The sequence below is a fragment of the Dunckerocampus dactyliophorus genome, chromosome 4 (genome assembly GCF_027744805.1).
Source record: "Dunckerocampus dactyliophorus isolate RoL2022-P2 chromosome 4, RoL_Ddac_1.1, whole genome shotgun sequence".
In the NCBI taxonomy this organism is placed as follows: domain Eukaryota; kingdom Metazoa; phylum Chordata; class Actinopteri; order Syngnathiformes; family Syngnathidae; genus Dunckerocampus; species Dunckerocampus dactyliophorus.
Genome location: NC_072822.1, coordinates 2,490,245 through 2,503,279, shown reverse-complemented (window position 1 = coordinate 2,503,279; position 13,035 = coordinate 2,490,245). Strand labels below are relative to the sequence as shown.

At 42.1% G+C, this 13,035-nt stretch overlaps 1 protein-coding gene across 3 annotated transcripts in view; it reads left to right on the top strand.

Annotated features, from left to right (window-relative positions):
- Positions 1-214: 214 nt before the first annotated feature.
- scarb2a (scavenger receptor class B, member 2a) overlaps positions 215-13,035 on the top strand; it is a 64,392-nt gene continuing 51,571 nt past the window's right edge. The window contains exons 1-19 of one of the 3 annotated variants that reach the window (XR_008570023.1): positions 215-405; positions 490-544; positions 704-810; positions 899-1,017; positions 1,145-1,524; positions 2,404-2,447; positions 2,538-2,648; positions 2,728-2,749; positions 2,817-2,927; positions 3,545-3,781; positions 3,877-3,985; positions 6,477-6,629; positions 6,779-6,855; positions 8,782-8,940; positions 9,111-9,203; positions 9,784-9,897; positions 10,056-10,186; positions 12,735-12,794; positions 12,866-12,915. The gene's annotated coding sequence lies outside the window, so the exon portion shown is untranslated. Of the gene's footprint in view, positions 406-489; positions 545-703; positions 811-898; positions 1,018-1,144; positions 1,525-2,400; positions 2,448-2,537; positions 2,649-2,727; positions 2,750-2,816; positions 2,928-3,544; positions 3,782-3,876; positions 3,986-6,476; positions 6,630-6,778; positions 6,856-8,781; positions 8,941-9,110; positions 9,204-9,783; positions 9,898-10,055; positions 10,187-12,734; positions 12,795-12,865; positions 12,916-13,035 lie in introns of those variants that run through there. The other 2 variants (XR_008570022.1, XR_008570024.1) reach the window with 2 other exon arrangements.

Sequence of the window (13,035 nt, the reverse complement as noted above, 5' to 3'; positions counted from 1 at the left end):
TGGCGGTGTAAGTCAGTGACTGAATCCTGACGACATCATCTATAACCCCCAAAGAAGACTATTCAAAAAGTCACCACCAATTTTTTATTACTCCATTTCTTATTCTAATTCGTGTTGGCATGTAATCCAAGGGGGTTGGGGGCATAAAATGACCTATCAATGTGCCGTAGGGAGTTACAAGTGTTGCGCTATCAGTGGCGAAACCTGGCGAAGAAGACGCCATTAATGTGGTTCCCATGGTAATGCAGTGTAACTTGTCAGCAGCTGTTGAAGACGTTCGCCTCCATAGCTTCCTGTTGAGTGATTTTCAAAAGCGCAATATTTCAACAATATTGGCGTTTTTGTAGCTTTTTAAAAAAACGGCTTACAGCATGACGTCATGGACTTAAAAAATGGAAGGCGCTTGTAAGTTGTTGTTTGATTTTAGTCCATTAAATCTGTTACCCAGCTGTTTTGTCGCCATTTGTTTCAATTTAACTCATTTTCCAGCCACTCGGGACACTTGTGGGCTGACATTAAGCACTCTGACACTGGATGAGTTGAGGTAGGTTTAGTTATTTACGTTTTATTTTGGGCTCATATTGACTGCAAACAGTGTTTTGTTATTCACAATGTGGCTCAACAAACGCCACACATTTTAGTACACTGCACATAACTGTAGTGTTACTACAAGCAGTGACTATATGTTTTGTTTCTGAATCAGTGAGGAGCTTGAGAGGCGCACCAAGGAAACCCAGAAGCTTCAGGAAGAAGTGGAAAATGCAACCAAATTTGCCTTGGAGAAGTTTGGCTGCACAGTGGGACACATTTGTATGACTCAAAATAAATGCACACACAACACACACAGATGCAATTCCAGCTTTGTAAACTTCTTTTTCTTTTTTTTTTTTTTTTGCAGACGCCCCATCTTGGGATTCAGCCCAGCAGCAGGCAGCGGGGCAGAGAGACGTCAGCCCCACCATAAATGAAGAAAATCCACTCGATGACCCTCTTCATCTTCTAACTGAGCTTGGCAGGGTCTGTTGTTTTACTGCGCACATGCTGAGAGTCTTGCAGTTTCTAGCTTGTTCCGTGTTTCCTGGCTTTAGTGTAATCAGTGTAACAAAAAGGCAACAGTGCTTGATGAGTTATGTTTCCCCTGCAGGCCGCCGCTCCACATGAACAAGGCAACGAGCAGATAGAGAGGGACGTCATGTCTGATCTCAGGTGATCGATTCCAAAAAAGTCTGCACAAAAAGTTCATAAACACCAAAAATCCCCGTGTGTTTAATTGTCTGCAGAATGACTGATTCGAAGAGGCATGTCGATCAGATGGAAAAGATGCTGCGCCTGCTGGAGGAGCTCCAAGCCATCAGAAGGTCGGGTGACCAGAAGCTGCAGGAAGCCCAGAATGAGACAAGGCAGCTGAACAAGAAAGTGGAGACACTGGAGGGGAACATAAAGGAGTTATGCCAAACGTTGTTATCCCACGAGAGAACTGCCACCGGTCCCAAAGATGCTGTCCCGACTATGACTGACGATTTGGTGAGCATGACTCAGCTCGATTGAGCAGCACCAATATAAGTTAAACTGTGAAATCGACCTTTGTTTTTTCTGTGTTTGTTACCAAATTTTGTAATAATATCTGTTTGAGGGTCAAACTATTGCCATCATAAACTCTCATAATTCTTCACTGTCATACAAGTGTAAAAAGAAGTTAAACACTGTTTAATGAAGCAGAGGCACTGCTGGAATTAACTGTATGTTTATGTTTTGCATTAGCTTGGTTAAAAGGGATTTGTGCATGTACTTGGTATTAGATCATTGCTCTAAAACGTACCTATTTTTGTGCTATGGTTAGCATCACACTTTTCCTCTTTGCCATCTCCTCTGGTTGTGGTGTTGGCAAACATCATGTGACACATTCTGCCGGGTATATTGAGTCATCTTAATGGATTTTAACATTCTTTGCAGCCATACAAGTGTAAAAATAATTTAAGCCCTATATAATACTAAATTAAAATAAAGTAAAACTACCCAGCCACACTTGATCGACACGCAGTGTTCTGAACTGGCCTACACGTGTAAAACTAAGTAAAGCACGATATAACACAATTAAAATAAAGTACAGAATAGTTGAACTTTGATAACAAGTGCGTTATGTATGGAGTCCTACCACTTCCTGTGTATATTCTTCTGTCGTCATCCTTTTTGAGGACCCTTTTTTGCAATATGGGTTGCGAAAAGACAAAGCAAAACCCAGTAAAATTTAGCAGGTACAGCATGATGACATCTCATATGTTGATGTTTTACGAGCAACACGCATTTCGCTCGAAATTGTTGATCCAATTCTGAATTGTACAAATTTAGGGCGTGTTCAACTTGAGAGGTTTCGCTCCATCGTATATTTGTGTGTTACAGCAGCCAGAGGAACACGTGAAGAGTGAGGACAGACATACCGTGAGAAGGTAATGTTTACATATGTTTACATGCAGCGACAAAGAGTGTCACCTTTTATTGCTGTAACGTTGGCAAACCTGTGTCATTTGCTGTTTGAGAACGGCACAGTTGATTGCCAGCGTTGGCCAGGAGGTGGTGATGTTGAACCACAAACTGAGCTCATCCAAAGACAGCGGCGCTCGCGTCAGCACCAAACTGGAGCTTTTGAGGTGCAGTAAAAGCAAATCTGCATATGATAATTATGTGTGTTGTTTAGCTTAAACCTGCATTTTCAACTTTTATTTGCAGGAGATCTCTGCAGCAGCATGAGGTCAGTGAAGTGGAGTCAGTCAGGTGACTAAAAACAGTAGAATCAATCATCTTTTCAATCGGTGGAGGTCCTGCTTGGGCCGCTGCAGGAGGCACAGACCCCAGGAGGAGAGCAAGATGTGACCAAGGAGGAGAAATACCTAACACCGCAGGAGGCGCAGTCCCAGGAAACCAAGCCGGTATGCAGTGTCGATCAAAGGAGAGCACTATTACCTCCGCCAAGGAGGTTTTGTTTTTGCCGGCCTTTATCTGTTTGTTTGTCTGTTTGTTTTTGTTCAAAATAACTTGAAAGGTTCTGAATGGATTTGGGTGAAATTTTTGTGAATTGTCGGCAATGGGATATGGAAGAACTGATTCAATTTTGGGGGTGATCTGGCTCATCATCTGGATTCAGGAATTTTTCTTTAACATTGCGAGATAGGAGCATTTTCAGCATTTGTGCATATAACGCAACATATATCAAAGACTGATCCAGATAATGGAATCATTCTGGACACTATGATCCAGAATATGAAAAAATAGGGAACCTTTCGAATTTTCATCATAGGAAGATGACAAATGAGGCTCTAAACATGCAACAAACACCATTATATATAACCAAGACACTGTGGAATCTGGAGTGTGCCAACTGATTTGTTGTATCTTCAAATGGAGCTAGATCCAAAGGTGGACTATGGCGCTTGGTGGAGGTCTGCGCTGTCCGACTGCTTTTCTAGTTATCTTTGCAAAGGCATCCCATTGTAGATTGTGCAGGTGTACCTATTTTTATGCCACTTGTTCAATTTTACTTATACAGCATCCATCCAAACTGGAAGAAGCTGAGAGACAGTGTGCGAACGTCCTTGCTAAAAACGAAACCCTGAGGCTAAAACTGGTCAACAAGGGGAAAGTGGTGGAGCTTCTCAGGTCTCAGCTGGAAAACCGCAACCAGACCATCGCCCAGCACAGTTGCACCATGGCGGGCCTCCACCAGGAGAACATCCTCCTCAGTGAGCAGCTGAAGCAGCACAAGCAGGAGATGCAGCAGCTCAAGGTACAGAGACCTCCACACTACAACACACCACCAGCAAAGCTCATCATTGTTGCTCTCTCTCCACATTGTCGCTCTCTCTCCACAACTCTCATTAGACCGACTTGGCTGCTGCAGAGTCTCAGCAGGTTGAGGCTGAGAACCTGGAGAGGCAGCAGCTCACCACCCAGCTGGAGATGCAGCACAGGCATTTGCTCGCCGTGACTAGTAGGTTTCTCACCACCTACTGTCTTTGTGGAGCAGCGGTTAGCACCACTCGTTTTCTCACTTTCACTCACTGCAGTGCTGTAAATGTTCCAATTGACACCTGTTTTAATTATTGCAGTCTCCTACAGTCACTGGAAGCATGGCCTACAAAAGTAAGACCCTCAGGGTTTCTAATTAGCACAAGGTTAAAAAACATCGGCGTTAGTCGCTGTGATGCAAAGGCAACCTGCTGATGTAATTGAATGATCAATTTAACATTTTTAATTAGTAATTTAATATTTGGAGTAGCGATCGACCGATTCGGCGCCGATATTTGGCATTATGACACATATCGGCATCAGCCTTTTAAAAAATGAAAAACCCGACCTAATGCGTCACGCAACGTTGTACAAACCTACACGGGCAAATTAGAGCGGCGCACCCAAACACTGCAGCCGGCATTTCTCCTGTTGCAAGACTCCAAGGTACTTACGTTGGTGCAGTGGTTCCCAATTATTTTTATTATTTTCTGCCCCGCCGGATTGAAATGCTATTGAGAAACTAATATCTATTTATTTATTTAATTTTAAACTGAAACCAGGAAGCGGTGACGCCTACAAGCGTATTCACGGGTCAAATTGCATGTTGAGTACGATAAATTTGTACATATTGGCAGGCCTGCACTAACACTGAAAGTACTCTCTTGCTCTCATAAACTTGTACTTGCTGCAAAGAGTGGAGACTTGTCACTTTGGAGCCAGCTGTGCTAGCACGTAGCAATGAAGCTAACAAGCTCCCTGCATGTACGCCGGTGCAGTGATTCTATACTTGATAGCCCAAAAACACAAAAGACAGGATGTCGTCTGCCCACTTCTTTGTTTCTTTCAATTCAAAAGTAATTCAATTAAACATGATGATCTTGTTACATCTTGTTACATCGTTATGGGTCTTACTTCTGTACCTGAAGGAACATGTGAAATATGTTTTAATATGATAATATAATGATATAATAATAGAAATAAATACAAATAAATATAGTAGTAGAAAAAATGTCTCGTGGGCACTAGGCCTGGGATGATTAATTGATTGATTAATCAGACAATAAATGAAAATGAACTCGACCATTTTTCTTGTCCTCGTCTTCCGCCTCCAAGCAGGCAGGAAGAGGATTCACTCTGTGCGTTGGTTTCAGCACCTTGGTGCGTTTGTTCCATAGAACTACGGCATGAACTGGGTGAGCCCGTTTGTCATCCATGCAGTCTCTTTGTCTCGGTGGGTGGAGGCGGGGCCGCTAGCATACGCACAGAGTGTAGAAGAGTGTAACATAGTAGAGATGAAATTGGTAGATTACAATACATTGTCATATATTTTAAATATTTTTCATTGCACTTTTCCTAAAAGTAATGTTAAAATCTTGTCTCGTTCCCGTCGATCCAATCTCGTGTATCGTCTAATATCGTGAACTTAGTAAGTATAAGAAGAAAAAGAAATTTACTGAATAAGACACTCGGAATGTACATGAATAAAAGATGTCATATACAATGTGAACTATAAATGCTAAAACATTGACTATTAAATAGTATGTGAGCGTCCCTCCTTTTTTACTTCCCAGGCAGTGCAGTGGGTAGGTTAACTGGTGTCTGCATGTGAAAAGCTACTTAAACCATCAAAAGGTTGTCTCAGATCGACTGACTCTGACTACTTGCAAGTCATGTTGCCAGCGTATATGTTTAAGGTTTAAATACTTTGGAAGCAACTGGCGGGCCTGATTCAAATGCTTTGCGAGCCGCATGTGGCCTCCGGGCCGTAGGTAGTCCAGCCCTGGTATAAGGTGTTGGAATTGTACTGCAGTTGATGTGTTCATCTCAGAATGAAGTTAGAAAAGAGCGTCAGACTCTGTGTGACTGTGTGGGGACGCTCCACTGTGCCCCACTGTGCTTATGACGACAGATCTGTCTGCCGTCATAACAGAGAGGCGCGCTCGTTCTGATGCGCATGCGTTAATTACACAAAAAAATTCAACGTAAGTAATGAAATAAATTAGTTACCGGCGTTAACGTGTTATATTTGACAGTGCTATGCCATACACAACACAGTTCTTTAATTCATGAATTGCTATGTGTTCAAAGAGAGCTGCATTTTCCTTTACACTTTCTCATGCATTCCACATCATTATTAAAAAATGAACATGTTATCTTTAATGCATTTTTAGGTTTGGGACATAATAATCGCCTGCTTCCAAATACTACCCTCATCCCGGGTATGATTACAGCATTTACTGTGGATCGCCACTTGTCCCAATACTTTTGTCCAAAATGTGCTTTCACATCTGTAATACTCCAGTTCCCCATAACGGTGTTCCTAGAAAACGTCTATTCTGTGCCTGCTGTGTTGATCAAACAAAGGAGTATTATTTACCTTATGATTTACGAACCCAGCCCCCTTTTTTTATTGCTCCCTGTGTGAACCCTGTGGACATAATTTATGTGTGTTTTTGTGGGCGCCTCTTCAGAGCAGCACAGAGAGCTACAACAGCTCCACAGCTGCGCGAACAAGGAACACAGGGGAGTCGTGCTGAGGCTCCAGGGCCGGCTGAAGAGCGCCCAGACTGAGCTGGACCGGGTCAGGAGCACCCTGAGGACCCTGGAAGGGGCTGACAGCCATGGTTAGATTTAATGAAATCATCATATATATACAAAGACACGTCTGTCCCGTTTTGTTTCTTTTGTGTCCAAGTTCTAATGAAGTGTGCATTAAAGTTGATGTCCTGAATGTTCTCGTTTCTTATTTTGTCTGTGTTTTGCCTTCGAGCAGCCGTGGACATGCAGCAGGAGGTCACTCTGAAGGCCAGAGTCCAACATCTGGAGGAGACGCTGAAGAAACTGGACAAGGTGAAAGAGGCGCCCAATTTGCCAATATTCATGTTGATTAAATCAGGTGTTTAAATCGCCAGTGGTTTGTACAAACTTGATTACGTTGATAGCAGAGAGCAGACTTTTCTTTGAATCTTTGTGCTTACTTGTCAAATTGATCACTTATTTCCTTTAAATAGGCAGAAAACGAAAAAGAAAGAAAACAACCACAAAACCTTGTATGCTTTGCTGTAGAAAACGCATTTTGGCCCAATCTTTCTAATAAACAACATTTTCTTCTGGGACGCAGAGCGATACTAATGCGCAGGCCACAAGGCAGCGGAAGAATACATGCCGACTGAGGTAATGAATATAAAATCTCTGATGGATACTTTTTGTAGGTCCCCAATTGTGGTCAGCGAAAGGAAAAAGTCTGATTTGTTTGTTTTCTACTAACTTAAAAAGAAAAATTACTATATTAAATACTTTTTTAAACATTTTTTAAACTGGCTACAATCCAACATAGATATATTTTAATGAAAAACAGCTTACATGGTTTTATGTCATAGGTGACAATATTATTTGTATTATTAGTATGTTCCCATTACACCTCGCCTTTTTCCTTTTTTTTTTTGTTTTCATAATTCATTTCCATCACAGAATTAGTGTCGATAGTATGGTATCGTTTAATTGTATTTTTAGAATGTGATGTGAGCCGTTAAAAAAACAAAAGTAGATGTGGGCCTTAATGGTCTTACTTACACAAAATGATCATCCCTATGCTAATCACAGCCCTGAGGGGGCGTAGTTAGAATGTGTTGTTAGTACAGTCCTCCCTTGTTTATTGCATTGGTTCCAGACTCTATTGAGATCAGTGAATTTCCGCCAAGTAGGATTCAGTATTAATAAATGAAAAATGTTCATAGTTATGTCATAGAAAAACCTGTTTCCGATCTTCTAAATACGGTTTTTAACGTCATTAGAGCCCTGTAGACATGAAATAACACCCCTATAGTCACCTTTACATTTGTATTACCCAATGTAGTAGCTACAGTATAAGGAGAGAAAACAAGACATATTAGACATAAATAAGATAAGATATACTTACATGTTGTGGTTTCTAATTGTTTTTTCAGGACGGCGTACTTCTTGTGGTGGCTAATGTCTTATCATTGTATCGTAATGGGTTTGTATTACCCAATTTAGTAGACATAATAAGAGTAAATAAGTCATTTAAATCCTGTTGATGTGTTCCCTTAATGGCGGGCGGACGTTGGAGGTTCAAAGTTGAGTTTTAGCTTGTCGTGTGTTATGGCCCCAACAGTAGCCGTGTTATTATTATGATTATTATGTTATTATTATTGTGCCTGTTGTGCGATCATTTAAACCTTTTCTGGCAATCTTGTCTGGCCCTTGTCTCATTGAACACTGACACCTAGTGGCCAATGTAGAATACTACATTCACAATTAGAATGCTTCTTCTGCTGTCATTTCTATTTTAGTTCATTTAGCCATTTTAATGCTTGAACATGCTTAATTTAGGCCAAGGATAAATACAATTTGCTTAAATATGCATATTTTTTGCTCATAATAGGCCGTATTCAACCACGACACAGCGATCATGAACTAATTACTTTGTGAAAAAACAAAATAGAGTGAAGACGCGACGTAGTAATAGCATGTTTTAAATTAAAGCCGTACAGTTCTGCAAGGGTTGCTCCATCTGCTGGTTATGGTTGGTCACTGCACCACCTGGCCCCAATGCAAGTGGACTGCATCGATGAAAGGTTGTTGTAGCCGCACCTTTATTGGGATCCTCACCAAAATGCAATCTTTCTTGCCCTACAAAAACGGAAATAAGTTTTGTAATCCTGGGAACTAACTAACGCCCTCGGTAATGCTAATGATTCCTGATTTTGAGTCCCACAATAACATGTATGCTTCTCTCGCTGCCTCTGTTCTTAGGAGATGTCCTACCAAAACGCAGAGAACCAGCGTCAGGTCCGTGAGCTGGCTTTCGTCAAGGAGGAGAGGAGGCAACTTGCCCACGAACTGGACGCTGTTCGCTCCAAAGACAAACATTTCAGGGAGAGGATCGGCGAGCTGGAGGCCATCCTTCACAAGGTGGCCCTCGTTCACATTCACGCTGCATTATTTTGCTGATCAGGTTGACGCCAAATTAAGTTTGCTTTTGTTATCTGCGACTCCGACAGTGTAAAGTCGAGAGAGAAAGCTTATCTGTTCCCTCCTTCTGCTTTTCCTCATCTGTTCGTTCTTTGACTTTCTTACCAAAGATGGCAGAGAGCTTTGCCAACTGTCAAGACTTCATGCAACTGAAGGAACAGGAGTTCTTCCGCCTGAAACTCAAGCATGTCCTGGACTTGAAGGTATACAGATCATAGCCACACAAGTCCAACAAGCTTTTTAGTGAACCTGCACTGCCCTCTGGACACAACATTAGGCACACCTGTGCCAATCAGCACCGTGTCTAGTAATTTGGCTACACAACATTTCACCGAATCACAGTATGACGCAGTGTGAGTGGACACCGCTGCGGACCGTAACCACAACAATGTTGTATTATCACATGCAGAAAGTTAGATGTAGCTGTTTAATTGGATTAGACTGTGCATATACACAATACATTGCATATGTTCTGCTTTAGTGTCACAATGGTAAATGTCCTGTATTGCATCTAACTCATTAGCAATCTAATTGGAATTCTTCTAAACTCACAGTCAAGAGTCATAAAGGAAAGACACACAAAGTCAATTTACAGACAAACTGCAGGTTCGCATGAACAACAACTGGCGGTCGCGCCCAGTTCTGATACATTTAGCTGCTTTCTTCTTATGTCAAGGAATTATCCGACCTCGCCCTCACAGGGTACTGTAAAATAAACACTATAGGTCAACTAAGCCTCTCCTCTATGGACATATTTAGGAATATTCTGTGCGTTTTCCTCAGGAGTTCCAAGGTCAAAATGTAACTCCACCTGGTCTGGACTCCCTGACCTTGTCTGCACTCAGCGATCTTCATCCCTCCATGCAGGACACCTGCAACACCCAGATGAAGGCAACAGTACGTATCGCTCTTACAGTATATCTGCATGCACATCAGTGTTTATTTTGGCTGACTCAGCACATCTGCTCGGCCTTTCCTTCACTGTACATTCCTGCAAGACGCCGAAGCAGCATCGGCAATACGTTGACTTTGTCTCTCCTTTCTCCTCCGGCAAGGAGCGGCGGGAGAGCCCCGCCCGAGGCCGACGAGGAGCGCTCTCACTGAACCTGGGAGGAGGACCACCCAGCGACAACGCTGCCGCCCCCAGGAGGCGGTCCGCGCCGGCCAGAGTGCACAGGCCCGCATTGTACGTTTGGCCTCCGCTCCCCATATACCAGGAGGATTAGCTTTGTTCTCAGGCTAGCAAAGGTCACGTTTGGAAGAAAAAAAAAACATGTGATGCTCGAAGAAGAAAGAGGAAGTCATTGTATGAAAGGCAGTGGGAGGGAGGGGGGGTGTATGTCAGTGTATGGCTGCTACATAAGATTAGACAAGACTTTAGGACTTAGTACAGTAGAAACAATAATCCATTGCAGGGTGCTGGCCCAACCATTTCTCCCATAGCGGAATAACGAAACTAGAAATAATCAGTTCCGGGGTCAAACTGTGGCCTTCATAAAACCTTTATTACAGGCAATGATTTCTTATCCAGCAGTAATGTTTAGACAAGTATAAAAAGTTAACCACTGTTAATATCAAAGCTTAAAAAGGTGGTTGGCATGATTACATTCATAATTGTCGTGAAAGCGTAAAAAGAAGTTAATCACTGTGTAACTTAACTTTGAAAACAATTGATGAGGTGCCATCCCGAAGTGAACAGCTTTGGAAGATGAAGTTGGATGACATCCCCAACAGCAGCGGACTATATCGACAGTGACATACACTGCCCTCACACTGTGCACATTCTTCTCCCCTTCTCTTAAAGGAAAACTGTACTTTTTTTGGAATTTTGCCCATCCGCCACAATCCTTATGTGAGAAAAGAAAACACTTTCTTTCTATTTTCTATGCGTTAAAAAGATATAAAAACAGCTAAAAGGAGGCAGGTAGTGAATGCACGTAATGGGACGCACCTATTCTGCCTAGAAAGACTAGAAAGAGGCTATTAAAACGCCTCCAAAAACCTCCAACACGGTTTTATGGTTTTGTTTACATCCTGTAACTATGTAGTAACAGGCACATTCATGATAACTAGGGCTGTCAAAAATAGCCTGTTAACCGAGGTAACTAAATTATTTCATTAATGACGTTAAACTTTTTAGCGTAATTAGCGCATGCGCATCATGTCAAGCCGTACCCCTTTGTTATGATGGCAGATGGAAGCATGGCATAGCGTCCCCACTCAGTCACACAAAGTCCTGACGCTCTTTTATAACTTTATTCTGAACTGAACACATCAACAGGAGTGCAAGTCCAACACTGTATATGTATCTCCAACTCACAAAGCACGTCTGTCGTCCTCCTCGGAACGACACTTTGTCATTGTCAAGCGACAGCTGCGAGATGCATTCTTGGACACCCCTAAAATCACAATAATGTCTTAATTATTCGCCTATGTGCGGTCTAAGCAAACAGTAAGTGGATAAGCTTATCACTCACTAACCTAACGCTTACTGCAGAAGTACAATTTGATGCATTTAAGTATGCTCGGAAATTCCAGAAAATACATCTACACTCAAAACACGTATTCAACTTAAATTACTCTGTGTCTTTGAACGCAACTCTTCATGGCTCATAATAACGCAGTTAAAATGTGATTCAAATGTTGCGCTACTATTTAAGTGGCTAGTGTTAGGCAAATAGATTTTCAAACTTGTGTGCTATCTCTTAGCTTGAGTTACATTTTCAGTTCATTTGGCGCTGTTAATACATACAAACTTGTTTGTCATTGTGTCCTGTCATTTATCTTTTTGATCATGTATCTTTTTGTTAAAATACAGTAAAAAATGGGCATATTTCACACATAGCTGCAAGCCGTGATTAATCATGATGAATTAAGTGGAAAACTGTTATTAATTTGATTAAAATGTGTAATCATTTGACAGCCCTAATGATAGCATGTAATACTTACAGCATGTTGGTCAGTTTAAGCATTACCGGAACTTCGTTCCAGGTGCACTGATTTCACGTAGCAACATAGAAAGGAACGCTACACCTAGCATTAACGTTTCCAAACTCAGAAACAAAAATACAGCAGAAGCTCCAGTATGTAGCGTTACCTTTTGGTAGTGGCCTGAGGCATTGTTGACTCGCTGCGGGCAAGTGTGTGGTGAAGCTAGTCGCTAGCCAGCAAGTAGCTAGCCGGTGACGTTGTTTTTGGCGGTTGGAGTTTTTTTCCAGAAGGCTTTATAGGCAGACTAGGTGCGTCCCATTACGTGCATTCTTAGCTGCCTCTTTTTTATCATTTTTTTATGTCTTTAGAATGCACAGAAAAGAGAAAGACATATGTGTTCATGGCTCACATAAGGATTAGGCACATAAGGAGGCAAAATCTTAAAAAAAAAAAAAAAAAAAAAAAGCAATTAACACTGTGCATTGAGGCCGCGCCTTCTTTTGCAAAATGTTCCAAAAAAGGCCAAAGAAAAAGCAGAACACATGCCTAGTTAATCTTTTTAGGCGCTCACCTGCCGTCACATGAAAGCAGGAATGGTGTTTGACATCTGGGGGGGGCCGTAATCAGGATTTGAGGCCCATGGCTTTAATTAAAGACTGATGATGCCAGCGTTTGTGGGCCCCCTACTGGCCGCGGGGGCCCGTTTAAGAAGAACCTCTGTATGACAGTGGTTTTGTGCGACTTTAGGTGTACATTTTTCCCATGAGTGTTGCTCTGACTCATTGTGTTTTATCATTTCTCAGCAGCAGCATTGAGCAGGTCAGAGCCGTCAACGAAGCTCGCCAACGGAAAACGTGCGGCAGGTAAGAACCCATGACCTTCTACCTGCTATGCACGGGGCTGCCATGTTTAACACGACCGTGTTTGCGTACAGCAAGCCTCATTTCCCTAAGAAGACGGCCGAGCTGGACGCAGCGAGAGACAGTGAGTGCTCATTCTGTTCTATTCATCTTCATTTGTCTTGGCAGCCACAGCTTCCTAAGAAGCCATTTGTTGATCAATAGCAAACCTGAATAAAAGAATCATTTCTGTTTTGCTTCACAC